A 26,629-nucleotide genomic window follows, 5' to 3' on the forward strand; every position below is an offset into this window, starting at 1 on the left:
CATTACATTTTGTATGCTTTTACCACGCATACATTTACAACAAAATTTGTTGTAAATGCATGAATGGTAAAAGCATGTTTTTTTAATGTTTGGATAAGGTAAGTATGGGTATAGGGGTATATGTTTTGGGGTACAGAGGTATATGTTTTGGGGTGTTTGGGTATTTCAAGAGTTCAGATATAGTTTTGGGTTATGGGGTACAGGGGTAAATTTAGGGTTTAGGGATAGGTATGGGTTTTGGTGTACAGGGGTATTTTTAGGGTTCAGGGCTAGGTTTTGGGGTATAGGGGTATTTTTAGGGTTCAGGGGTAGGTTTGGGTTTTGGGGTACAGGCGTATTTTAAGGGTTCAGGGCTAGGTTTGGAATTTGGGGTACAGGGGTATTTTTAGGGTTCAGGGCTAGTTTTTGGTTTTGGGGTACAGGGGTATTTTAGGGTTCAGGGGTATGTTTGGGTTTTGGGGTACAGGGTTATTTTTATGGTTCAGGGCTAGGTTTGGGTTTTGGGGTACAGGGGTATTTTAAGGGTTCAGGGCTAGGTTTGGGTTTTGGGGTACAGGGGTATTTTAGGGTTCAGGGGTAGGTTTTGGTTTTGGGGTAAAGGGGTATTTTTAGGGTGCAGGGGTGGGTTTGGGTTTTGGGGTACAGGGATATTTTTTGGGTTCAGGACTAGGTTTGGGTTGTGGGGTACAGGGATATTTTAGGGTTCAGGGCTAGTTTTGGGTTTTGGGGTATAGGGTATTTTAGGGTTCAGGGGTAGGTTTGGGTTTTTGGGTACAGGGTTATTTTTTAGGGTTCAGGGCTAGGTTTGGGTTTTGGGGTACAGGGGTATTTTTAGGGTTCAGGGGTGTTTTAAGGGTTCAGGGGTAGGTTTGTGTTTTGGGGTACAGGGGTATTTTTAGGGTTCAGGGGTAGGTTTGGGTTTTGGGGTACAGGTGTATTTTAAGGGTTCAGGGCTAGTTTTGGGTTTTGGGGTACAGGGGTATTTTTAGGGTTCAGGGCTAGTTTTGGGTTTTGGGGTACAGGGCTATTTTTAGGGTTCAGGGCTAGGTTTGAGTTTTGGGGTACAGGGGTATTTTAAGGGTTCAGGGTTAGGTTTGGGTTTTGGGGTACAGGGGTATTTTAGGTTTCAGGGGTAGGTTTTTGTTTTGGGGTACAGGGGTATTTTTAGGGTTCAGGGCTAGGTTTGGGGTTTAGGGTACAGGGATATTTTTAGGGTTCAGGGCTAGTTTTGGGTTTTGGGGTATAGGGTATTTTAGGGTTCAGGGTTAGGTTTGGGTTTTGGGGTATAGGGTTATTTTTTAGGGATCAGGGCTAGGTTTGGGTGTTGGGGTATAGGGGTATTTTTAGGGTTCAGGGGTGTTTTAAGGGTTCAGGGCTAGGTTTGGGTTTTGGGGTACAGGGGTATTTTAGGGTTCAGGGGTAGGTTTGGGTTTTGGGGTACAGGGGTATTTTTAGGGTTCAGGGGTAAGTTTGGGTTTTGATGTACAGGGGTATTTATACGGTTCGGGGCTAGGTTTGGGTTTGGGGGTACAGGGGTATTTTTAGGGTTTAGGGATAGGTTTGGATTTTGGGGTACATGGTATATTTATAGGGTGAAGATGGGTTAGTTTTTAAGGGTGTTCACCCTTTTATTAGTACACATTTGTAACCATATTAGACATTGAAACATGGATGTCTGTGCTAATTCCTTTGATTTTGCTGTTAGAGAAACCCCATCAGCCAAACAAAATTCGAAGAATGTGGCTCAAGCAGTTGAATAGGAAGTTCCCCCTGAACTTGGACTAATTTGGAGGGATATCGCCACTCATTTACATGCCCTTGGGCAGCACAAGGGGGTGGTTCAGTGGTAAGCCTTAGCCCAATGTAGGCAATGCAAGGGGTATGGAAGCCTTTTCCCTTGCTCTTGGGTTAATGTGGTGGTGCTCAAAATCTGCTCTTTATCGTTGAAAACTGCCATGTGATGAAGGATCGTCCATGCAGGGCAATTGAGAAATTAGAAGACTAGCAGGGCGAATGTCCCTTCATTGTCTCGGTTAGTGGCTGGTTTGTTGTCTTTTATGATTGACAACCCCTGTGATATTTCTGCACTGACTTTACGTTCTATAAAGATGCTATTTCCAGAGGACTCTTGCCCTGGTGAAGATCCCCATAAAGTGTCTAATTGGGGTCGAAACATTATGTTGAGTGATTCATGGATTTGGACAGTGGTTTTTAATAGTTTTGCAACAAAGACAGATACATTGGTGCTGTACTGTGTAATCTACTTAGAAACACCTATGTCCAAGCCTGTGTCTTGTGCTGTACTCTCTCTTACTCATTTCTGTTCAGCATATGACCACTGATCATCTCTTCACTTTTACTTTTATAGCAGCTATGTTTGTTTCTAATGAATGGCTCAATTGAGGAACCATTATATTACTTTCTTTATCGCTTCTGAATACAATTGTCTATTCAAACAACTTCATGCAAGTTCGTTCTGCAGTCATTTGTCAGATCCTTTGCAGATGTTTCTACTGCCATGTAACAATATTTGTGCCCAATTGTGGGGTTGCACCATTGATATTTTGAAACGTAACTGCCCTCAGTTATTCAAACATTTATACATATAGGATTGTACCACTGCCACCATGTTGCCCATGTGCCTAGCGTGCTTTGTGTGTTGACCTGTCACTTATGTGCCTCAGAAGCTCTAGCAGCTTTTGGCATTCGTTGAAAAGATGGGCGGGAACCGTTTTGGTGGCCAATGCGGTAGCAACATGTGGTGATGTGATACAGTCAGAGGCCTGTCAGAATTACATGATGTCATCTAGAGTGTTTGTAGACTGTATGTTCTTATTGTTCTGGCTGTGGCAGTTGTTATTTATGCCTTGGCTGTACCAGGGACAGCTCTCTTTACTCCACTTTATTTCACTGGCAACAGAAAATGGGATACTACTCTGCTCTCCCTAGTGACAACATCTTTTGACTTCACTGTCACTGGATCAGAGGTATTTTCAACTTACACCCCAGCGACCCTACAGTGAGTCAATTTCTTTCATTATCATCCCCTCATCAAGGCACATGTAAAAAAAAACAAAAGGCACACGTCCGCAAAAATTGGGAAAGAGAGCTGTGCCCTTCAAATTACTCCTGTGCCTCTTCTATGCAGTGTTCCTGCTTCTGTTGGCTATTATTTATATGCATACATCATTTGGACATTTATTCCGTGCCTTGACTTTGGGATTTAAAGAAGATCATACGAGTTTCATTGGGAATAGCGCAACGTTGTACCTTCGCTGAGCCTATCGGTTAAACTTGCCTGCGCCTGACACTGCTGCCCCCGGGGAAAGCAGGTCGGCAGACCAATCTTTTCCCCGGGGTGTTCGCGCGATAGGACGGGCGGGCAGGAAGTTAGGATACGGGGTGGGATTAGGGGGTGGGGGGTTAGGAGGTTACTTAAGGGGACAGGAGGGAAAGGACTTCCTCTTCCTGTCCCCAGTGCCTCAGGGAATAGGTTTAGTTTGTGTGGCTAGCGGTGTTTTTGCAGTTAGTGTAGGCGGGGGTGATCCACCGTCGATGGAGCGTGTCGCCACTGCTGCCCCGGTGTGCGGCGCAGGCAGGAGGTCACAGGGCAGAGTTTTGGCACGGTGGTGAGAGGAGCGCTTCGGGAGTCGGCATAGCAACGCCCGATTCAGAGGCGGTGTGGGAGGCTCTACAGGTGCTCGGCCGGGCTGGGAGGGCCGATCTCCTCCAGCCCGGCGTTTTGGACCAGGCGTGGGTTGGGATGACCCGACTGCCTAGGTCCGCTTCTGCGAGGGTTGCCGCGGCCGTCGCCGCATGCTTGGACGAGCCCCTGGGGGCTCAAGGAGGTATGTCGGGGCGGGGGAAGGGAAAAAAGGAGCAGGACGCCCCCAAACGCGGAGGGAGGCGGCTGAGCCTCTCTGCTCGCCACACAGAAGGTGGTGTGATGCCAGGTGGGGAGGGTGGTCTCTGGGAGGGGGCTCAGGGCCCATCAGCAGCCTGCGAGGGACCCCCAGATGGGTTTGGCCCCCTCGCCCCCCTGGTTGGGGGTCTGGAGGGGGGGTCAGTTAATAGACTATGGCGAGAGTAGTGAGGGCAGTGGGGGGGAGGACCTGGGTGATTGGGAGGTGGTGGCTGGGGAGGATTTCGCCCTCATGCTGTCTGAAGGGGAGTGGAAGGGGGCCTCGCCAGTGGGCAGCCAGTGGAGCTTTCAAAGGGCAAGAAGGGTGTAGTCAAGGCACAGGGATCCAGGGGCATAGGCCCACGGAGGGCACAGCAGCAGGGGGGATTGGGGTCTTTGAAGGGGGCCCCCACGGCGACCCATCTGGGAAAGGTCCCTTAGGGGACCTGGAGAGGCAGGCTCATGGTATGCCAGGTGGGAGCTTATGTCGGAGGAAGAGCGGATTCGCGACCAGCGTCGCATTATTGAGGAGGCGGAGGGTGAGTGGCAGCGCTTATGTGCGGCCAAGGAGGCGAAGGCGTGTGGGGTGCCTGGGGGCAAAATGGGTCCCGGCACCTGTGCGTGGGGGGAGGACTGGAGCAGGCCAGGATGTAGGGGTTCCTGGGGCCTTTGGGGAGTGGGTTTGGATAGAGGGGGCAGGGACTGCCATGGTGGCGCAGAGATCTGGTGGCACTGGGGGCTCCCCGGGCGCATACTGCTCGGGGGGGGGTGGGTGCAGGCCGGCAGGTGCAGCTGGCAGGGGCCGGGGTGGGCCGGCGGGGCGCAAGACGGCCTCCAAACGCCGGGACGAAGGAGCAGGGGGGTCCGCGGCGGCCTGCCCTCCATCGAGGGAGTGGGCACCGGCGATGTTGGAGTGCGAGTTTGTGCCTGGAGTGAAAGAGAAAGGTGCTAAGAGAGTGGTGACTGAGGTGCGTGAGTTGATGGAGGATGTGATGTTGGACTATGAGGATGAGGAGGATGAGTTGGAAGAAGGTGAGGTGCGAGAGGTTGAAAGCTGGGGGAAGGGTATAGTGGCAATAGGCAAGCCTGGAGTTTTCCAGGAGGCACGGGGTGGCGCCAGTCGGGCCCGCAAAAGGTCTTTGAAGCCGGCAGACACACGGAGGACTGAATGGGATGTCCCTGCAACTCTATCAGGTGAGGGCGCCTGGTGGGGCGCTTGGGGGGATCGGGGGAAAGGAGTGAGGAAGAAAGCCTGCCGGTCGGTGGGTGTGGGGGATGGATCTGTGCTGGAGTTAGGGACCTCAGGTGGAGCGGGGCCGGCTCCACTGGATGGTACGAAACAGGTCGTGACGGCCAGTGCGCAGACTGATAAGACAGAGGACCATGGGGGAAAGGATGACGGGGTTGAGAAAGTGCGGAAGAAGTTGCCGTATACGGGTCTGGTGATGCCTCTCGGGTCTCATTTATCAGAGAAGACGAAGGCACGGATTTGGAAGCATGAATACGTTGATGTGTTTAAACACTTGCACAGGGAGATTTAGGCGAAGGAGGGGTCGAAGGAGGAGGAGTGGGAGTTGACCAGGCGGCCGAGAGTGCCGGTGACGACGGAGAATTGGACGTCGGCCTTTTTGATCTATGCGAGTATCTATTGCGAGAAGCACGCGGATCGGGCGATTGAGCTGTTAAAGTATATAGGTAGGCGCAGTTACATTTTGGGGGTTTTGCCTGGTTGAGCTATGACGAGGAGTTCAAAGCCAGGATTAGTGTTAACCCGGACAAGCCATGGGGGGACGTTGACCAGGAACTCTGGGTCCAATGGATGCCATCGACGCAGGCGGCGGCTTCTACACATACGGCCAGTGGTCTTCCGGTAACCTATCGGTCTTTTCAGTCGCGCCCCGCCCAGTCTGGGGCCAGTGGTCCGGGTGTTGCCGGAGGGCACAGAGCTCAGGCAGTGTGGACAGGGGCAGCCGGACAGCAGTACAAGCCGGGATCCACTGGGGCCTTCCGGGGTTTCAACAAGGGATTCTGCAATCGGCCTTCCTGTAAATTTAAGCATGAGTGTTCCAAGTGCAGGGGACGTCACATGGTCACGCAATGCCTCACACTGGCTACACCCTCAGAGCAGTGGAAGATTGCAAGAGGCAGGGGACAGGCTGGGCCGAAGGGCCCATACTCCGGTTAGGGTGGAGGCCATGGGTCCATGGCTCTCCCGGTACCCTGATAGAGAGGCTGCGTTGAGACTGTACTGGGGGTTTGTGGAAGGTTTTCGGATTGGCTATCAGGGGCCGAGGGTGAGGCGTTGGGCTGAGAGCTTGCGGTCTGCCAAAGAATTGCCGGAGGTGGTGGCACGCAAATTGAAGAAGGAGGTTTTGGAAGGCAGGATCGCGGGTCCGTTCGATGAGTGGCCGATGTCGGATCTCATTGTCTCCCCTCTGGGGGTGGTGCCCAAGAAGGAGCTGGGGGAGTTCAGGTTGATTCATCATCTGTCGTGGCCGGAAGGAGGTTCGGGGAATGACTTCATCGCGGAGGAGGACTCCAGGGTCTTGTATGCGTCGGTGGATGATGCCATAGGTTTGGTGCGGGCCAGCGGGAGGGGGGCGGAGTTGGCCAAGTGTGATATCAAGTCGGCCTTTCGCCTCTTCCCCATTCATCCGGCAGATTTTTCCTTGTTGGGGATGCAGTTTGATGGGGCCATTTTCGTCGACAGGGTGTTGCCGATGGGTTGTGTGGTTTCTTGCGCGCTCTTCGAGACCTTCAGTTCCTTTTTGCAGTGGGCCTTTGTGGACCGCAGTGGGCACCAGCTGGTGTCTCACTATTTGGACGATTTCCTTTTTGTTGGTGTGGGTCAGACGGGAGAATGTGGTGCGGCCTTGGGCCATTTTCAGCAGTTGGCGCAGGAGTTTGGGGTGCCGTTGGCGCCGGAGAAGACGGAAGAACCTAGTTGCTGTCCCACCTTTTTGGGAATTGAATTGGACTCGGTGGCTTGGCAGGCGCGCTTACCGTTGCAGAAAGTGGCGAAGATGCAGGAGGTTTTGAGACAGGTGCTCGTTGTCCGCAAGATTAAGTTGAGGTCTGTGCAGCGTTTGCTGGGTCTGTTGAACTTTGCGTGCAGGGTGGTGAGGGCCGGGAGGACGTTTTGTAGGCGCCTCGGCATGGCCATGTCGGGAGCGGTACTCTCTCACCACGGGGTCAGGGTCACGCTGGGAGTGCGGTCTGACTTGCGGGTCTGGTTGGTGGTTCTGGAAGAATTCAGTGGTGTCTCCTTAGATTTTGCGTGGGACAGGATGGGAGCGGCAGGTTTCGGGGTTTTCTGGGACAGCCGTTGGTGTGCGGAACAGTGGCCGGCTCACTGGCTGCGCCAGGGCAGGAGCATTGCGTTCCTGGAATTCTTTCCTCTGTTGGTAGCGCTGTTGGTGTGGGGCCCGGAATTCCAGAACAGGTCGGTGTTGTTCCATGTTGACAACATGACAGTGGTGGACCTGGTGAACAATCAGAAAGCAAAGGATCTGCGAGTGCTGCGCTTGCAACAACGTTTCATGCTGCTGTGTTTGCGTTTTAATGTGCTGTTCCGCGCCCAACATGTGCCTGGCGTAATTAATGAAATTGCAGATGCGTTATCTCGTTCGCAGTGGCAGCGCTTCAGGAAGCTGGCGCCGGGGGCGGAGGCTTGCAAGACCAAGGTGCCGGAGGGTATCTGAGCCTGGGGGGAGGGAGAGTGGTGGGTTTGGTGGAAAAGTCTATAGCTGAGTCCACTAGGCGGTCGTACAGGTTGGCGTGGTCTGAGTTTGGAGCCTTTTTGGGTTGGAAGACGGGTGCTTGGCGGATGGCCAGGGACGCATTCGAGCAAGGGGTGGTGCGATTTGTGCTGGACTGCATGGACAGAGGATTGCCTCAGACGACGATTGCTGCAAAGTTGGCAGACGTTTCATTTTACAGCATGGTCTATTTGGGTTTTGATCCGGCCAGGACGGATCTGCTGAGTCTTATGTTGAAAGGTTGGGGACGGGTGAGAGCGGAGGGGGGAGGGGAGGAGTTGCCTCATGAGGCGATTACGTTTGAATTGTTGGAAAGGATTTTGGGGGAGTTACCTTTTCGCTGTTATGATGGGGATGAGGTGGCATTGTTCCGTTTATGCATGGTATGGATGTTTTTTGGAGCGTTTCGGGTGTCGGAGTTGTTGGGGGCTCGTGGGGCGCCGGGGCGGGTGTTTGCGGATGTGCAGTAGGATGGGGCCCGGCTGGGTATATGGTTGGGACATTCCAAGACGGTGGCTGACGGAGAGTGGTTGTGCGGACGTTTGCTCGGTACATGAGTGGAGGGGGTTTTGTGGACGAGTGCAGAGGTCGGCTGGTGAGATTTTTGTGCGCGCTTCCCTGGGGCGTTTGACGTCCTTTCAGTTGCTGGCGGTGTTAAGGTTGGCTTTGCGGAGGCTTAGCAGGGATCCGGCGTGTTTTGGCACGCACACGTTTCGGATTGTGGCAGCCATCGCTGCGGCGGGGTTAGGTTGGTCGTGGGAGGAGATTCGGCGGATTGGTCGTTGGCGGTCTCGATGCTGTGAATGCTATGTACGCAAGTAGAAGGGGGGGGCGCGGGCTAGCCTTGGCGGCTGCAGTGGTTGTTGCACTCTTGCTTTGCTGTGGCACTAATCTCTTTCTCTTTGTAGGTTGGGTTCGGGGGCCGGGGGCCAAGACGGTCACCTGGATCGTGGGAAACTCTTTTGTACACTGGGCCTCAAAGTATGCGGACAGGCAGGTATACGGTCGTAGCCTGGGCCTGAGGAGCAGTCATCATGAGGTCCAATGGTGGGGTAAGAGCGGAATGGGATGGGGCAAATTGTTGCCATGGCTCACAAAGAAAGTGTCACAGCTGGGCTGCCCGGACATGCTTGTTATCCACTTGGGGGAGAATGACTTGTTACACCTGATGCAGCGGGACTTGGAGGCAATGAGGACCAATCTGGCTGGTGCCTGTATTGTTTGGACTGAGTTCATACCACAACGGATATGGAGGGGTGCTCTTAAGCCCGCGGCCGTTGAAAGGGCCCGCAGAAAGTTGAACAGGGCAATGAGACTTTTTTGTGCTGCTCATGGGGTTAAAGTGCTGGCTCATGTCGGGCTCAGGCTGGAGGAGCCCCTTCTCTTTCGCGATGATGGCGTGCACCTTTCGCACATGGGGATTGCGTACTATCTTATGGAGCTGCGGGATCTGATCAGTTTTCTGTGGAATGAGCCGATATGGTGTAGGCGTGACTGAGTGCGAAAGGTGCACGATTGGTGGGGCAGGTAACCGCCCTTCGGGGGTTCCCTGGGTGGCGGGACCTGGGAGGGGTGGGGAGTCCAAGATGGGCAGAATCACCGTTCCGTGGAGGGGGTTACAGGTGCAGGATGAGGGTGTGGTAGACGGGAGTGCGATGGATGGAGATGATGGAGGAGTTTGGAAGTGAAAGGGGGAAGTGAATGGTATACGTGAAGAGGTCGTGGTGTGAATTGGGAGTGGCTATTGGAGTACGTGAGTTGATGATGGTTGAGAGGCAGGATGTTTGGGGGGATTGTTAATTGTTAATGATGTTATGTTGATTTTGGCTGTCATGCCTGTCCTAATAAATGGCCTTTCACGCTAACTGATGCATGGTGTGGTTATTGCCCGATGCGGCCCCCGGGGAAAGCAGGTCGGCAGACCCGTCTTTTCCCCGGGGTGTTCACGCGATAGGACGGGTGGGCAGGAAGTTAGGTTAGGGGGTGGGATTAGGGGGTGGGGGGTTAGGAGGTTACTTAAGGGGACAGGAAGGGAAGGACTTCCTCTTCCTGTCCCCAGTGCCTCAGGGAATAGGTTTAGTTTGTCCGCCCACCCTACAAGGTTTTAAAGGAGTGGAGGTATTGGGCGCTTTGGTTCGACAAGTTGTAAGGCAAGCCAGTTTAGGACAGGATGGCAGGGGGGTGTTTGTGGGACCTGGGAGGGGTGGGGAATCCATGACGGGCAGAATCACCCTTCCGGGGAGGGGGTTACAGGTGCAGGATGGGGGTGTGGTAGACGGGAGTGCGATGGATGGAGATGATGGAGGAGTTTGGAAGTGAAAGGGGGAAGTGAATGGTATATGTGAACAGGTCGTGGTGTGAATTGGGAGTGGCTATTGGAGTACGTGAGTGGATGATGGTTGAGAGGCAGGATGTTTGGGGGCATTGTTAATTGTTAATGATGTTATGTTGATTTTGGCTGTCATGCCTGTCCTAATAAATGGCCTTTTACGCTAACTGATGCGTGGAGTGGTTATTGCGCGATATGCTCACCCCCTTGAGCTTCTCTGCGCGCTGCCCTGCTTACTGGCTCGTGTACTCCCATTGTCCTGCTGCAACCCTTGCACCTCATCGAACTCTCTCAGCGCAGAGATTCTTTGCGTGTCTGTCCTCCTGTGTCGTCCTTTGACGTCCTGCGCTGTTCCCTCAGTGACATGCAGCGTCTTTCTGATCTGTTACGCTCTGTGCAGCCTCTTCTCTGACATGCTGTGTCTCACCGAGATTTCATCGTGGAACGCAGCATTTATGTTTCTATGCTGACACGGTCAGCTCTTGCGTGCCAATTTACTTTTCGCTGACACGCACGGCATTCAGTTTTACATATTTTTGCTGTCTTTGCTGATACACACAGCACTTATCAACGTGTGTCACATCATTGCTTTTACACTGACACACACAGTTACATGGATCTCTTTCTTTTTCTTCCATATTACAAATTAGTGCTAGTGGAACTCTGCCATCTTGTGGCCTAATTCAAATTTGCAATAAAGTTCACATATTTGTGTAAATAAGTAGCTGTTTAGGTGGAATTTCTAAAGTGTTATTTTTGTGACACATAATTTTTTTTCATTTTTCTTTTATCTTTCTTTTTCTTCTTTCTCACTCTCTTTCTACATTTTATGTCATTATTATTATTCTTAATCACCAGTATGCAGAGTGTTACAGCTCCTGCACCTTTTTTGCAAGAACCTGGAGTACCACAACACGAATGGAAGTTATGGATTAGGGGGCAAATGTATCAACATTGCGATTAGCAAATTGCGAAATCTCAATTAAGAAATACCTTCCTATTCATTTCTATGGGCCAAGAGGCCCATAGGAATGATTGGGAAGTCATTCTCAATTTTCGATTCGCAATTTGAGAATCGCAAATTGAGAATAATTTCAAGGGTGCAAGGGTGCCATAAGGACACCTTGATGCACACCTGAAATGAACATGTGTGCGCATATGGCGCACATACATGCCCTAAGCGCATGTATGTGCGCCACTTTTCACCTTTACAAATGCCAAAAAGTGTATTTGTGAAAGAAATTGCAAATTACCACCAACTCCAAGTTGGTGGTAATTTGCGATTTCTTAATGGGAAATCGCACAACTTGGGTGCTTCATACATAGCTTTTAAGGAATCGCAATATTTGCGTAAATAAGTAGCTGTTTAGGTGGAATTTTTACAGTGTTATTTTTGTGACACATACATTTTTTTTTTCATTTTTCTTTTATATTTCTTTTTCTTCTTTCTCACTCTCTTGCTGCATTTTATGTTATTATTATTATTCTTAATCACCAGTATGCAGAGTGTTACAGCTCCTGCACCTTTTTGCCAGAACCTGGAGAACCACAACACAAATGGAAGGTATGGATTAGGGGGCAGATGTCTCAACATCCGTGTTTGCGATTCTCGAATAGCGATTTTTTGAGAATCGCTATTTGAGAATTGCAAAACGGTATGTATGTAAAAATTCGCAATTCTTTTGGAAATTTTTAATATTCCTTAATTGCGATTAGTAAATTGTGAAATCGCAATTAAGGAATACCTTCCCATTGATTTCTATGGGCCAAGAGGCCCATAGGAATGATTGGGAAGTCATTCTCAATTTGCGATTCGCAATTTGAGAATCGCAAATTGAGAATAATTTCGAGGGTGCAAGGGTGCCATAAGAAAACCCTGATGCATCCCTGAAATGAACATGTATGCGCATATGGCGCACATACATGCCCTAAGGGCATGTATGTGCGCCACATGGCACCTTTACAAATGCCAAAAAGTGCATTTGTGAAAGAAATTGCAAATTACCACCAACTCCAAGTTGGTGGTAATTTGCGATTTCTTAATGGGAAATCGCACAACTTGGGTGCTTCATACATAGCATTTAAGGAATCGCAATTGCAATTTCTTAAATGCTGACGCACAATTAAGGAATCGCAAATTTTGCGATTCCCTAATTTTGCGATGCGATTTTACTCATACATCGCATTTTTCGAATTTTTACTCGCAAACGCTGTTTTTTGCGAATCGCAGCGTTTGCGACTAAAAAAACAGATGATACATATTCCCCTAAATCTTTTAAAGCATATTTAGGTGCAATCGATGATCAAAGGTTCAGACCTGAGAGAAAGAAGAATCTAATGTACTATCATTTAGGAGTTGAGGGCCAAAATGTTTTCGATCATCTACCTCCTATGAACCAGCTGAAGGCAAAGATCCTGATGAATTCGACACAGCGGTAATGCAATTGGACAAGTACTTCACTAAAACAAAAAATATCGTCGTACACAGATACAATTTTTCACAAGAACACAAAAACCCAATGAATGCGAATTTGATAACTTTACATCCCAACTTGTAAGAGATCAACTCTTTGCACAATTTTATTGTAAAAAAGTACAAGAAAGGTTACTTACTTGCAAAGATCCCACTCTGGTCAAAGCTGTAGACATTGCCAAGAGCATTGAAAGCTCCATGGATGATGCGAAGCAACTTGAATCTGCTTTATCTAATTCTACTATTTCTGTTGCTGTTACTGCCAATCCTTCTGCCTCCTCTCTTCCAATTATCCCCAGAAGACCTACCATATCTAGGGGTGGAAGAAATTTTACACCAAATAGAGGTAGTAAAACGTTTACATCCAACAAACAGTTTAACTATAGAATAAGTTGTTATAGGTGTGAATCATCTACACATGTTTCTTCCTTCAAAAACTGTCCTGCTATTAATCAGCAATGTGGCAAATGTGGCAAAATGGGTCATTTTGCAAATGTTTGTATGGGTGGAAAAAGAGGAAATGTAAGATGTGTACTTAATGATTCTGATGACCAATTTTGTGACGATGTCACTAATCAAGAGTATGTCGTTGTGGTCAAGAATTATTCAGATAATTGTGTTACGCAACATATTGAAGTTACTATTGAAACTAATCATATTCAACTTCTTGTCGACACAGGAGCGCGTCTCACATTTGTATCCCAAGATAGGTATACGTTTTGGTCCACAAAATGTTTACTACCTCCCGACATACTGACAGTAGCTTTTGAAGGCAAGAGGATTTATTTATTAGGCTTTTTTAGGCTAAAATAAGTGTTTTTGATGTAGTTATCATTGGGAAAGTATATGTAGCAAGACGGGGGTTCAATATCCTCGGTCTTCTCCATCAAGCTGAATTTGGCCTCACTATCAAATGTGGTCTACCCAACCCAGTTTTTATTGATCATCAGCCCAACCTTAGTAAAAACATTAGCTCTCTATCCGGTACTCAATCAGTCAATGATTGGGAAAACAATTACAGTAACATTTTTGAAGACCACCTTGGTAAGATCACTAACTTCCAACATTTTATCAAAATCAAAGAAGATGCTGGACCCGTCAAGCATAGACTTCCCAATGTCCCTTTGATTATTAGAAATTACCTTTCCAAGCATTTAGAATCATTATGTGACCAAGGCATAATTGAAAAAGTCGAGTCTACTCTCTGGCTTTGACCCATTGTTTTGGCCAAGAAGAGATCTGGGGATTTGAGGATGTATGTTGACTTGAGGAGCCTTAACGAAGCCATCTAGATTGACGGTTTTTCCCTTCCACGTATTGAAGATCTCATTGCCAAAGTAGGTTCCTCCTCATGGTATACCAATCTTGATCTTAAGGCCGCCTATCATCATGTTGAACTACATCCTCAGTCCCAACATCTCACAGCTTTTGTCACTCCAGATGTGTATTTCAATTTTGACGTCTTTCTTTTGGTCTTGATTCAGCTGTTGCCATATTTCAAAGATTGATGACTGAAATGTTTCAACACAATACACATGTTGTTGTTTTCCAAGATGACATTCTCATCTTCACCAAAACTGAAGCTGAGCATGATTCTGTCATTGATCAGGTATTTAAAGTTTTAGCAAACAGAGCTGTCACTTTACAAAAAAACAAGTGTATTTTCAAAGTGAAGGAGATTGAGCACCTAGGCCATGTCATCTCCGAACATGGTATCAAACCCATACCAGGTCTCATAAAGAGTATAGTTGATGCACCCCCTCCTCAAAACAAGGAGCAACTCATGTCTTTTCTTGGTCTCTGGGAATTCTATTAGAAATTTATGAAAGACTTTGCCAAGACCACAGAGTGTTTCAGGACGCTGCTAAAGAAAGGAGCAACATATGTATGATACGAAGAGTGCCAAAAAGGATTCCAGTCAATCAAGGATTATATAGCCCAAGCTCCTGCTCTGCAAGCATTTGTTGAAGGAAAGCAAACCATTATCACTGTTGATGCCTCTGAGTATGGTCTGGGAGCTGTTCTCTAACAATACACCAATGGAAAAGAATACACAGTTAGGTTTGCATCCAGGACTCTTCGTCCTGTTGAATGGAAATATTCCCTCATTGAAAAAGAACTTTTAGCCTGTGTATGGAGCATCGAAAAGTTCAAACCATACGTATGGGGTAGATCTTTCATCGTCAAGACTGACCATTGTCCCCTGGTCGATATTCTCTCTGGTAAAAACGTCAAAAGTATTACCGCAAGTTTAGCACGTTTATCTACAAGACTCTTAGAATACACTTTCACCGTGGAATATATTCCTGGTGGAAAGAATTGTAGAGCAGACTGTCTATCAAGACTCCCCATCTCAGATACAGATGACCAAGACTGGGAAACTGAGGTCAAAGAGTGCTTTGTAGCACTTATTGGTCAAGACAACTTATCTTTTGCAGAGGAGGATTGTATTTTGCAAATTGACAAGGACCCCATCCTAAAGGAAGTTGCATCTTTGATTAAGAAAGGCTGGCCAAAAGATAGGTGTTTGTTACCCGATCTGCAGATGTTTTGGAAAGTCAATGACGAACTTTCAGTGGAATGTGGAAAAGTAGTCAGAGATGATAAACTTGTTCCTCCATCTCATTATCAAGAGAAGATCATTCTAGCCGCACATTCTGGTTATCTTGGAGCAACCATTACAAAGAGGAAAGTTAGGAATGATTTCTGGTGGCCAAGAATCAACATTCAAATAGATTATTTGGTTAGACAATGTTCACGCTGCAATGCCAGCGACAAAGTCTTGGTACTCAAAGGTACAGTTGAATCTCCCGAACCTCCTCCTGGCAGAGCTTGGCAAAAGCTTGGCATGGATTTTCTTGGACCTTTCCTTGCTCTCCCTTCCAGCTCTAAGCACTTTCTAGTTCTCATTGACCATCTGTCCAGGCGGGTGGAGGTTGAACTCATTTCTACACCCTATTCCAAGAGCGTCATTAATTGTTTGAATGCTATCTTTCTCAGGGAAGGTTATCCTGAGGAAGTTCTCACCGATAATGGTGTTCAATTCTTTTCACACGAAATGACTCCATTTCTACAATCTTGCGGCATCAAACACACCGGAACTCCAGTCTATCATCCACAAAGTAACGGCAAGGCTGAGAGGTTTAACAGGGTTGTAGTGGAGTGTGTGCAAGCAGCTTTTAGGTCTAAATCCTGTGTGTTCCAAGCTGTAAAAGATCTTGTCTGGTCTTATCGCACCTCACCTCATGTTGCAACCAACTTTTCTCCCTTTGAACTTATGAGGGGCAGAAAGGCATATTCCAAAGTTTATCCATTTTGGATGGTCAAAACATTCTATCTTGGTTGTGACATGAGGTGCATGTGGGAATCTGCAAGGGAAACTTCAAGTGAAGTTTGTTCCAAAGCTCATAAATTCCCCACTACAAGAGAAACTCACAGACTCTGTGTTGGAGACTGGGTTAGGGTCAAAAATCCCATTTCAGTAAGAAAAGGTTTTTCAAAATTCCTTAACTCACAACAAATTGTACAAATACGAACAAAACGCTGTTAAGTTGTCAAATGGAAATTGGTGGAGCACTTCTCATATCGCTAAGGATCACTCTATTCCTTCCGATACAGACAAGCTCATTCAAAATGTTTCAGGGGGGTGGGGGGGGGGGGGTGGTGTTAGGAAAAGCACTAGAGTTTGTGTCAGACCACGAAAATTACACGACTATGTATAAGTTTTATTGCTTATTTTTCAGCTTGTTTCCTGCTTTCTTTAGTCCATTTTTTCCTTTATGTATCTTGTCCCCTTTACCGTTATCACAAGAGATATTTGATCAAAAGGAGGGAGGTGTGGTGGTGTGATACAGTCAGAGGTCAGAATTACATGATGTCATCTAGAGTGTTAGTAGGCTGTATGTTCTTATTGTTCTGGCTGTGGCAGTTGCTATCTATGCCTTGGCTGTACCAGAGACGGCTCTCTTTACTCCTGAATAAATGTACAGCAGAAACCTACCATCGTGTAACTCCACTTTATTTCACAACATCAAAGGAGTTACTACAGATTGCATTCCTGGTTATCACAGGCAACTCCGTTTCAGATTCCCCAGTTAAGGGCAACACCACACCTTGAAGACAAAGACAGCAGCAAAGGGCACGGCAGTAGAAATATTAGCAAAGATATGCTGTGTTCTCTCCAATGGCTTCAGGAATTTGGCAAGGGGTGAGGGTTGCAGGAGCGAACCTGGTTGCTACACTGGTACAGTGACTCTAAATTGCAATACCGACTGGCATGGTGAAATGAAGAGTAAATCCAAGGATATTGATAAGAATCCTTTAATCAATCGAAGAGCACAGTACAATTAATCCAGCAGGTTCAGCATCCAGGAATAACTGATCTTTTACAAAGGATGCCAGAACATGACATGTACAACACTCTATGTTCTAGAAATGACATAACAGGAATATATTCAATTAAAGAGACAGTGTAATTTAAGAATGCACACACAACACATGGGCACTACAAGTTCACTGATTTCCTTTTCGGCAGCAATGTGACATCATGAAGAGAGAGGCTACAGCACATTCAGAGCCACTGGAGTTATGCGGCAAAGAAGTACCAAATTATGTAGCAGGGTGGACAAAATTATGCAGCAAGGAAATTCAAATTATGGCATTTCAAGTTGCTTTCAGTGGCTGTATTATTTTGCTATAATTACATTTAACATTGATTACAAAAGATCTGGGAGCTATGCAATGTAAAGAATACAAAATCACCACATTCTATTATTCAACAAATATTACTATTTTCTTGCATGGAAGCACAGGGACATTATGTTATGAACGTCCTTTGTTTTAAATCCAAGAGTAGCATAACAGCAAGAGTAACATTATTTGTGTTAGAAACATACAATGTTGCACTCAGAACAATCCCACGCTTCATGTAATACTTTACAAGAAGCTTGATTCGTTATTCTAAGTTTTCTCAAGAAGTTTTAGAACTGGTCAGTTTTTGGTTCACTCTCTAGCCTCACAAATGGCCTTTAGAAGCCCTTGTTTCCAATAAGAAAGTGTCCAACTCCACAAGGCTCTCACCGGAAGACACAGTAAGATTATAGACATGAACCCTGAAAAAGAGAAGTCAAAAGTTTGGAATTTTCTGTACTTTGAGTCCCCTCTTGAATTAACCAATGCTTTAAAAATAGCTGCACCTAGGTGAGCTGAATTTGAAAAAAGAGCATTTTTGCAACAAATAAAGAATCAGTATGCGAATCTTATTTGAATTAAATTTAAATATGTCAGGATAATTTCCATGCTGTGGAAAAATTCCTTCATCAGCCCATCATTTGGGGATATTAAAACTGCCATGTTGGATACAGCACTCAATAATTGAATTATGACCAGTCGTTACCCCTGCACCACACCATGTGTTCCTTATTTCTTTTAGTAACTTTATATAGAACAATTTTTGCTGCAACAGACGGTGAAATAAGAGGGAAATGTGATAAATACCAACATTTGTGGAAAATGCCACATAATTGTAAGATTCTAATGGCAAGGAGCATATTGCAGGTAAGTGGAAACAATGGCAGACAATGATCCTGGCTTCCTTCCAGTCAATTACTAACTTGTATACAAGAAGAAAACTTCAAGAATAAGTGGAACTGAAATGGGTGAGTGTGTCTGGGTATGCCTTCAAATAGGTCTAAACCTTTAGCTCCATACACAGATACCGTACTGCGGTTTATGGCCATAAATACAATAAGTTAGTTTTGATTGAAATCAGTGAACTTCATAGCTATTTAAACTCAGACACAGAACACCACTGCCCACAAACTGAATAGAAGTGGGTAGGACCTTCTTGGGCTGATGAAAAAGCACTAATCCACTTGTAGTAAACACTGGCTGCATCTTCTCGCTCAATCGATTCCAAGTTCTGGAACAATATAATGATAAATTCTACGTAGAAGCTGCTACATTTTTAGCTAGTCTAGTGACCTCAACTCACTCTCTTCTACATGGGAAGATCTTAGGTGGTCAGCTGCTAACCTTGGTAGGTTTATCCACAGATCCATGAAACAGATCAGTTTTTTACTGATTGTAGGAGAGCTAAGTGTTCTAAGTTAGGAGCATTGTTGTCTCCCACATTCACTACTCTCAGACCTCAGTTGCACCCAAGAAAGCCTATGAGACCTTCTGGAATAATAAGCATTTCTGAGCCAATATGCATGGGAGAGATGAGGTCTAACTAGAAGAGTGGAAGCATAGAAGGCATCACAGAACATTCATGGAGAGCAGGCCTCCTATCTGGAAATGTGTGTATGCCACTCCTGCATTCCCTTTGTGCTGCCACCTTGAGTGTACTCAGGACATTGGCAGAAATACTGCACATTTACCAGAAAGAAAAAAACGAGCTGCTGGTGTTGATGAGTGATAGTTTGTGCAGATGAGTAAAAAACAAAATGTAAATCCGTATTTGTAAAGCATGAACTACTCACCCTTATGGGTCTCAAGGTGCTGGGGGCCGTCATGGAAATTAAGCGAGCTATTGCCCAGAGTCACATGGTGCTGAGCTAAGCTGCCGCCAGAGGCGGGGATTGAACTGTGAACCTTGTGCTCTGAAGTTAGCTGCCCTGGCCCCTGCACCACACCTCTCCACTCCAAGATGAGTGACCAGGTGACTGCCAAACAGGGGAGTGTCAGAGGATGTAAGAGGTGTGAGTAGGGAATGTTTCCAATGAGTTTGAGTGAGTAAAGGTATCAGGTGACCTGCTAGCACAGCTGTCCGTTAGTGGTCTCTGACCCTGCCCTAATGTGTCAGCAGAAGATCTAATGTGTGAGGGCCCACGCATGCAGATGTCTCTGTTATAGACAGAACAGGTGCCTCGAAGCCCCAAGGGCTGCATGCTCTAACACAAGACAATGTCAGAGCCTCCACTGGCACATTGGCGTGGGCCAACCTGGCCCTCAGCCTATCTTCACAAGCAAAAAGCTGCAGAGGATGGAAAGCAGTTGGAGGGAACTTCTACTCAGGAATTCCCAAGTTGTGGTAAGTTGGTGATGCGTTGGTTGAGACAGAGAATGGTTGGGACCTTGTTCCGTTGTCTAAAAGGGTAAGACCTAACCCAGGCGTGGTGATCAGTTATTTCCAGGACTTTAGGTATATCCATAATTTTGGTGGGTCTGTAGTTGATGCATGTGTAGACGGGAAAGGGTTTGACTGTACCCCCAGCTCACACGCCCCTGTGACTTCCTTGTTTCATACTGCGTCATTTTATCTCCCCCTGCTTACAAGACCACCCTGGCAGACCCCTCTGTATCAGAGACCCCTTTACATTGTTTTTAATTTTTTTATTTAATGCGATTTTCTATAACGCGAACATTACCCGAAGGTGTCAGAGCGCTTTACAAAAGAACCAGTTGCGATACATAGGATTTAGGATTACATGAGTTACATAAAAGATACAAACAGGAAAAAAAATGCAAATGTACAAGTTGTAAAGTCACACAGGGATGAGATACAAATAGAAAAAATTGCAAATGTACAAGTTGTAAAGTCACTCAAGGAAGAGATACAGATGGACAAACCCTAAGAATCACATAGGAATGGTAGTGAGTACAAAGGTCTAACACATATACTAGTGGTTAGAGTTATCTCTATATACATACATATACAAATAGTACATTTTCTTAGGATACCATTTTACCAGCAATTCGGCTTGGACAAGTATATATATATCACATATTTACAGAGTGAAAAGAGAACTAAAAAACATTGAAAAAAATACAATAAAGAGGGGTATAGAGCGGCATGTGGGGGAGAAGAGTTGGAGGCTGAGATTGGTGAGAGGAGAGAGGGGGAGAAAGAGATAAGGCAATCCAGCATAAGTGAAATGTCTGAAGGTCAGCAGGATGGAATCCAAGGGACCAAAGGAAAGAACAAGAATCAACTAAATGGTGGACCCGTGTCGTGGGCATCTGTCGTGGGCATCGATGAGAACTCAGTCCGTCACTCCATGATGCAGTTGTCAAAACACCCTCAGCTGAAGAAAAAAAGTTCCAGCCTAGAAGGTGTTAAAGACTGGGTTAGCCCTTGAGAGTTTGGTTTCTTTAAATCCGCAAGACACTTAGGGTGGGACTTTCCTCTTTGAGCTGGGGGGAGCCTGCACTTCACCAGCAGCTCCCCCAGCACCTTGGCACATGTATGGTGGCGACCCCGCTCTCCTGGGGCCACCACATGCCGTGAAAACGCTGTGTTGCCCTTGCAGGCCGGTCCTGGCCTGCAAGGCATTATGGGTGTTGCCGCATAATATAGTAGCGGCTCCCCCGCTGCTTCGGAGGGAGCTGCCAGGGGCGGCTCTAGGGTCATGGTGGCCCTGGGCAGGGAGCGTAGGTAGGGGGCCTCAGAAGAGGGGGTCTGGGTGGGGCGGAGCGCGGTGGCCAGTAAAGAGGGGGGGGGGGTCAGGGTGTTTAGAAGTGGAACTGAGCCGGAGGCCGCCAAGTCCCTGCCAGGGGCCGCCACACAAATATGTATCCATCCTCAGAGGATAAATATATTAAGGATATATATTGTGTGGTGGCCCCTGTGGTTTGGTGGCCCTGTGCAGGTGCACAGCTTGCACATGCCTAAGGCCGGCCCTGGAGCTGCGATCTCACTGTGGCTTCGCCGCGTCTCCCATTCTTGATGGTGGTCTCGGTCCCACCCGGACCCCGGGGTGACTGGATGCGGCTCATTGGGGGGCCAGGTCCCATCCGAACCCCCAGGGGATTCATGGCAGATCGGGGAGCCACCCCCGGCTGCTCCTGCAGGTGAGTGGTTTTGCTTCAGGGAGGTCCGGTCCCACCTGGACCTCCCGCAAGGCTCCAGTGCCTTTAGCAGCCTAGGGAGCCCATCCCCGGCTATTCCGGCCGGCTCCCCGCACGGCCCGCACCTCCGTGTGCGGTCGCGGGAGCCGGCATCTTCAGTCTGGTCTGCCCGCTCCGGCTAGAACAACCTATTTCTGTAGCCAGGAGATGCCCACGCAAGCACTATAAAATTTGGAAACAATGGGTGGACTATCGGGGCCTTTGGTTGGAGCCTCCAGCTGTAGCACAGACTCATCCATTGGGGTAGATTCTTGTACATATTTGGTCTGTAAAGGTGCGGGGTGCATGCTACCCTGCTACTTATTTATTTATTTATTTTATTTTATGCGTTTTTATATAGTGCGGACTTTACCCGAAGGTGTCAGAGCGCTTCACAGTAGGAACAGTACTGATATATGAGGAGAAAATTGCAAGTGAACAAATTACAAAAGCAAACGTTAGGTTACATGAGGCAAAAGTGACAATCGTGGGCAAACAAATACAAGAGGTAGCAAACGGTACATTACAGGAGGAAAAAGTGACATGTGTGCAGGTTAAACAAGTGTACAAAGTACAAGTAGAGGTATAGTACTACAATAAATGGTATAACTGTGTGGCAACCTTCCTACAGAACGAGTGATGATTTGGGAATGCACATGCAATGAATTCCTGGAGCTGAGGTGGAAACACAGCTGGGCATGCATTAGCACATCTGTTCCTATCCTGTACATGTGATCCCTAAACTCATATTCTGGTCTACCCTAAGAATCAGGACGGTAGCCTGCTCTTATGCAAGTTGGAGCTGTTACTGGAGCAAAACCCATGGGGTGGGAGTTTCTGAGATGGCGGACTTCACTGTGCAAGTGTTTGTTGGGACTGACACCATAGAAAGCGAGTGAGGACCGGAGGATACAAAGCTCGCACACATGTGCCACAACATTATTTTTACTGGACTGCACTCCAGACACTGCAGGGAGAAGTCCTCATCTAGATGAGGCCAAAAAAACTTCGCTTAACCTCTTCGCTGCTGATGACGAGCTCAGCTCGTCATCAGCCACGGTAGTCGTGTGCGGATGTCGAGCTGAGCTCGTCATGTAACGCGGCTTTTCGTAAATTGCCGCACACAGCGGGAAAAGACGCCGCAGCGATGCGGTTAAGGAGGATGAGTGGACCATCTCCTACGGCCTGATTTCAAGTGCCCAGTGTGAGGTTGCCTCTAGGACCTTGTAAGGGCAGAGGAGTTACTGCAAAGATCCTGGTTGGAGGGAGGCTGGAGGCAAGAGGCAAAAGTGGGGCACTGGATAGGGGTTGCCATGCATGAGTGTACAGTTGGAGTGTTTCCTTACCTTGAAGTAATATTACAAGTGCTACTGGAATTATGTAATTCCGCAGCTGTGGTGTTTTCTGCATATTTATGTATTTGTCACATTTGCCACATAATCTTTCTTCGCTTTTAACAACAAAAAATGTGTTCTTAGATCAAAGCTATGGGCTAGATGTATAAAAGCATTTTGCATTCGCAAAGTTGATGGTAACCATGTGCGAATTTTGAAAAATGCATTTTTCAAAGTGCAATGTTGCGCACACAAAGCAATAGGGCATGTGTGCGCTCACATGTGCACAATTTACATTTAGGCGGTGCTTCAGGGGGGCCTTAGGCCCCCGGGCACCCTTGGCTTTACATTTGCTAATTTGCGATAACCAATTAGGTATTCGCAAATTAGCTAATGCAAAACCATTCGCACCTTTGGGCCTATTGGCCCATAGGAATGAATGGAGTCATGTTACTTAATAGCGATTCGCTATTTACCGAATCGGTATTAGGTAATATTAAGAAATCACAAAATATTTTGCGATTCCTACATACATAGCATTTTGGGGCACATGCATCAACCTATTTAGGAAGTGCAAAAGGTGCGAATTGGTAAATTCGGCCGTTTGCGATTCCTAAATAGGTTTTTGGGATGCATCAAACATTTTGGGGAAAATCGCTATTTTTAGCGAATTCCAAAAATGCGATTGCTTTTAAGGAATCGCAAATTTGCGATTCCTTAAAAGCAATGCATGATTGCTTTTAAAATTGCGAATTCGCAATTAGGGGGTGCAAATTACCACGAGGGTGAACCTCGTGGTAATTTGCGAAAAACCATTAAAATGCTCAAATTAGCATTTTAAACACTGTCATGTTACAGACACACATGTTCTTAGGACATGTGTGTGTGAAACATGCACTTTAAAATACTATGGACCCCCCCCTGCACCCATGGAATGCATTAACATTTTGCGAATCGCTAATTTAAATTCGCAAAATGTCAATGCCTTCCCATTGATTCCTATGGGCCTTTTGGCCCATAGGAATCAATAGGAATTGCGAATTCGCAAATTATAATTTGCATAATATTTGCGATTTGGTAAAAATTGCGATTTTTACCAAATCGCAAAAATTATGCGAATAAATTGATGCATCCCGTTTTGCGATTCCCTAATTTTCGCAAATAAGAAATCGCAAACCCTTACATTTATGCATGTGGCCCTTAGTGATTCCCAAATAGCTATTCTGTAACAATCACTATTTGAGAATCACAAAATGCTCTTTTGATACATCTGGCCCTAAGTGGCACATGCTCCCATGCAGTGGAAGGGCCTTCACAGAGTCTGACGTCACTTTCAGTTGCTTATTGCTGTAGCTGGTTGTTAAACTGGTACTAATGAGGTGAAACCTTTGCACAGACAGTGTTAACTTGAAAAAATGTCAAACTAATAAAGTAATACTATCAGAAAATGTGCCACATTATGGCACACAATTTGCATTTCCTAGCTGCATAATTTAGTCATCCGTGCTGCCTAATTTGTTCCTCCATTGCCGCTTAGTTTGTGTGTCCTTGAATATTATATAGTGTGGAAGTGAGTTTGAGGGCAATAAGATGACAGAAGTTGCAATAAACCTCCTACACTGAATAGTAGCTTAACATAGAATGCCTAGGGTTATTTGTCCATTTTATTCTGCTTTTAAGATCTCAAAATTCTGCATAGATGAAACACAGTTTGAATCGGTGTCTTTTATGACTTGGCGATTTAAAATGTCAGGCAGATGTATCCTTTCGAGGTTTCCAAAGTATTCTTTTTGGTACAATACCACAGGCAATGTGACTGTAGAAAAGGAGCGTCATGAATCCCCCACTTCAGCAGCTCGAGTGGAAGAAGTGAGGTTCCGTGACAATTGTAAGTGGTGTTTTCGACTCGCACGAATATGGTCGAGTCTGGTATCTATGAACCGCAAATGACGAGTTTAGTAAGTGTGCGCAGTTTCGCTGTGCTAACTTAAACCGTTCGTTTGTTATGTGGGTTTTTCGTCTGTACCCACGGGTTCCATCTTAGATACGGCATCCATTTTGTCTCTTGCCCTCAAGTAGCCAGCGAACGGACGATGTCCGCTTCGCGACCCTGGGACTCCCAAGATATTTGCGGAAGACACTTGTTCTTTGTAAGTATCTTTATGACGAGGGGGATGATACTGTAAGGCAGATGGCCCCGCTCGAGGCTCATCTCGCCGTGCCGGTTTATTGTCTCAGCCGTGCATCTCATTAGGCACGTCCCTTTGATGCCTGTATCTCGTGTTTCCCGATACCTCCCCTTTTACACCCTTTCGGATCTCCCCACTGTCTCCGTCTTCCTCTGCACCTGTCTTTGTTCCTATTTCGATCTGTTTTACTACCGATTGGAATGCACTAATGTTGGGAAGATGGGTTTTTACAGTTGGGAACCGCCAAATGTTTCCGCACTTATGTTCCGGACCTTATGTTTATCAAAGTGACCAAAGCGACCCCTCTGGGGGATAATTATGGGAACCGGGTTGTAAACCTTTGTGTACCATGTTGTCCTATGGGTAAATTCTGTATAAAAGGAGCGATCCACAGAACCAATTTGAAGCAGTCTCCCCAAGTTGCACGTGTTGTACTTGTCGTGACTTCTGTGTTCCCTGCAGTAAATAAACCTTGAATCTTTGACGCCGAAGGAAGTGTCCCGTGTCTCTGTCATTCGTACGCCGGAGCAGGTTACCCACGAAGGTTTCAGGTGTTGTGCCCTGGCACCGCTGGGTCTTAAAGAACCCAGTCCTTCAGTTGGCGCCCAGAGTGGGGCTGCATCAGTGGTACCGGTCCAAGCCCGACGATCGTGAGGAACTTCGTGTGAAATCTCCGAGGGAAGGTGCACTCCGCTTCATCAATCCTGTTGTCGAAACAAGTGGCCCGAAGACTTTTCCCGCGAAGATTCCCGCCTCCTGACGGCTGCGACGGACTGCTGCCCTGACTGTAGACCTGTTTTGGCGCCTGGCGTAGACCTTGGTATAGCGAGACGATTGACGGGCCTTCCTGGAGACGCCATCGATCTTTGAGTTAAGTATTTGTGGGTCGCTCCCAGAGTTCTTGGTTGTTGACACTTTAGCGAGTGTTTTTGTTGTTGACGCTGTGTGAGTGTTTTTGTCGGTGACACTTTGCTAGCGTACTTTGTTGTGTTATTTGACGACTGCAGCCGCCAAAAACCGAGGGTTTTGTTCTTTGCTGGGACTTGGTAAATCCCGTAACCCTTGAAGTTTGTGAAACTCGGCTAGTGTGCAAGATGCCTGGTCGTAGTACTTTGTTCAGTTGTTTCAGACCTTGTGGTGCGGATTCCCGACTGGAGGACTCGTGTCCGATACCTCCGGTTGGAACTCCGACTTATGAACTGTACAGTAAACATGGGCTAGGCCCGATTACTTTTAATGAATACTGGATCAAATACACGAAGAAGGACGGTGACCTTCGCTGGCCACCACATGGTAGCTTCGAGGCCCCGATCTTAGATAATCTAGAGGTTAAATTGTTCGAAAGAAAGTCAAGGCCGGCCATGTTTGATGCCTTTCGGTTGTGGCGTAAAGAAGCCCGACAGAAAGAAATCAGACAGACTAAACGAAATCAGCGAGATAATGTTGCTACCATAGTGAAGAAAGCAGAGCAATTTCAGCGCGATAAGGAGGTTAAGGATAAGGAAGTGTTTGACAGACTACAGCGTATGACCGTAGATAAATGTTATCCTACTTTGCCTGTGGAGTCGGAAAAGAAGGAAGAGTCAGTTGAGGATCCTTTAATGTCTTATCTAATGAAATCGCCACCTCCGTACGTACAGGGTACCACAGCCCCTGTGATTCCCCCTGTACCTGTTCCTGCACCTATTCTTCCTTTGCCTGTTCCTCAACCTGCACCCATTCTTGCTACTGTTCCTGCTCCTTTGGCTGTTGCTATTCCTACTGCTCCTCCGCTCCCACATACTCCTGCTCACGCTACTGCTCCTGCTCTGTTAAC

Source organism: Lissotriton vulgaris, chromosome 5 (assembly GCF_964263255.1).
Source record: "Lissotriton vulgaris chromosome 5, aLisVul1.2, whole genome shotgun sequence".
Classification (NCBI taxonomy): Eukaryota; Metazoa; Chordata; class Amphibia; order Caudata; family Salamandridae; genus Lissotriton; species Lissotriton vulgaris.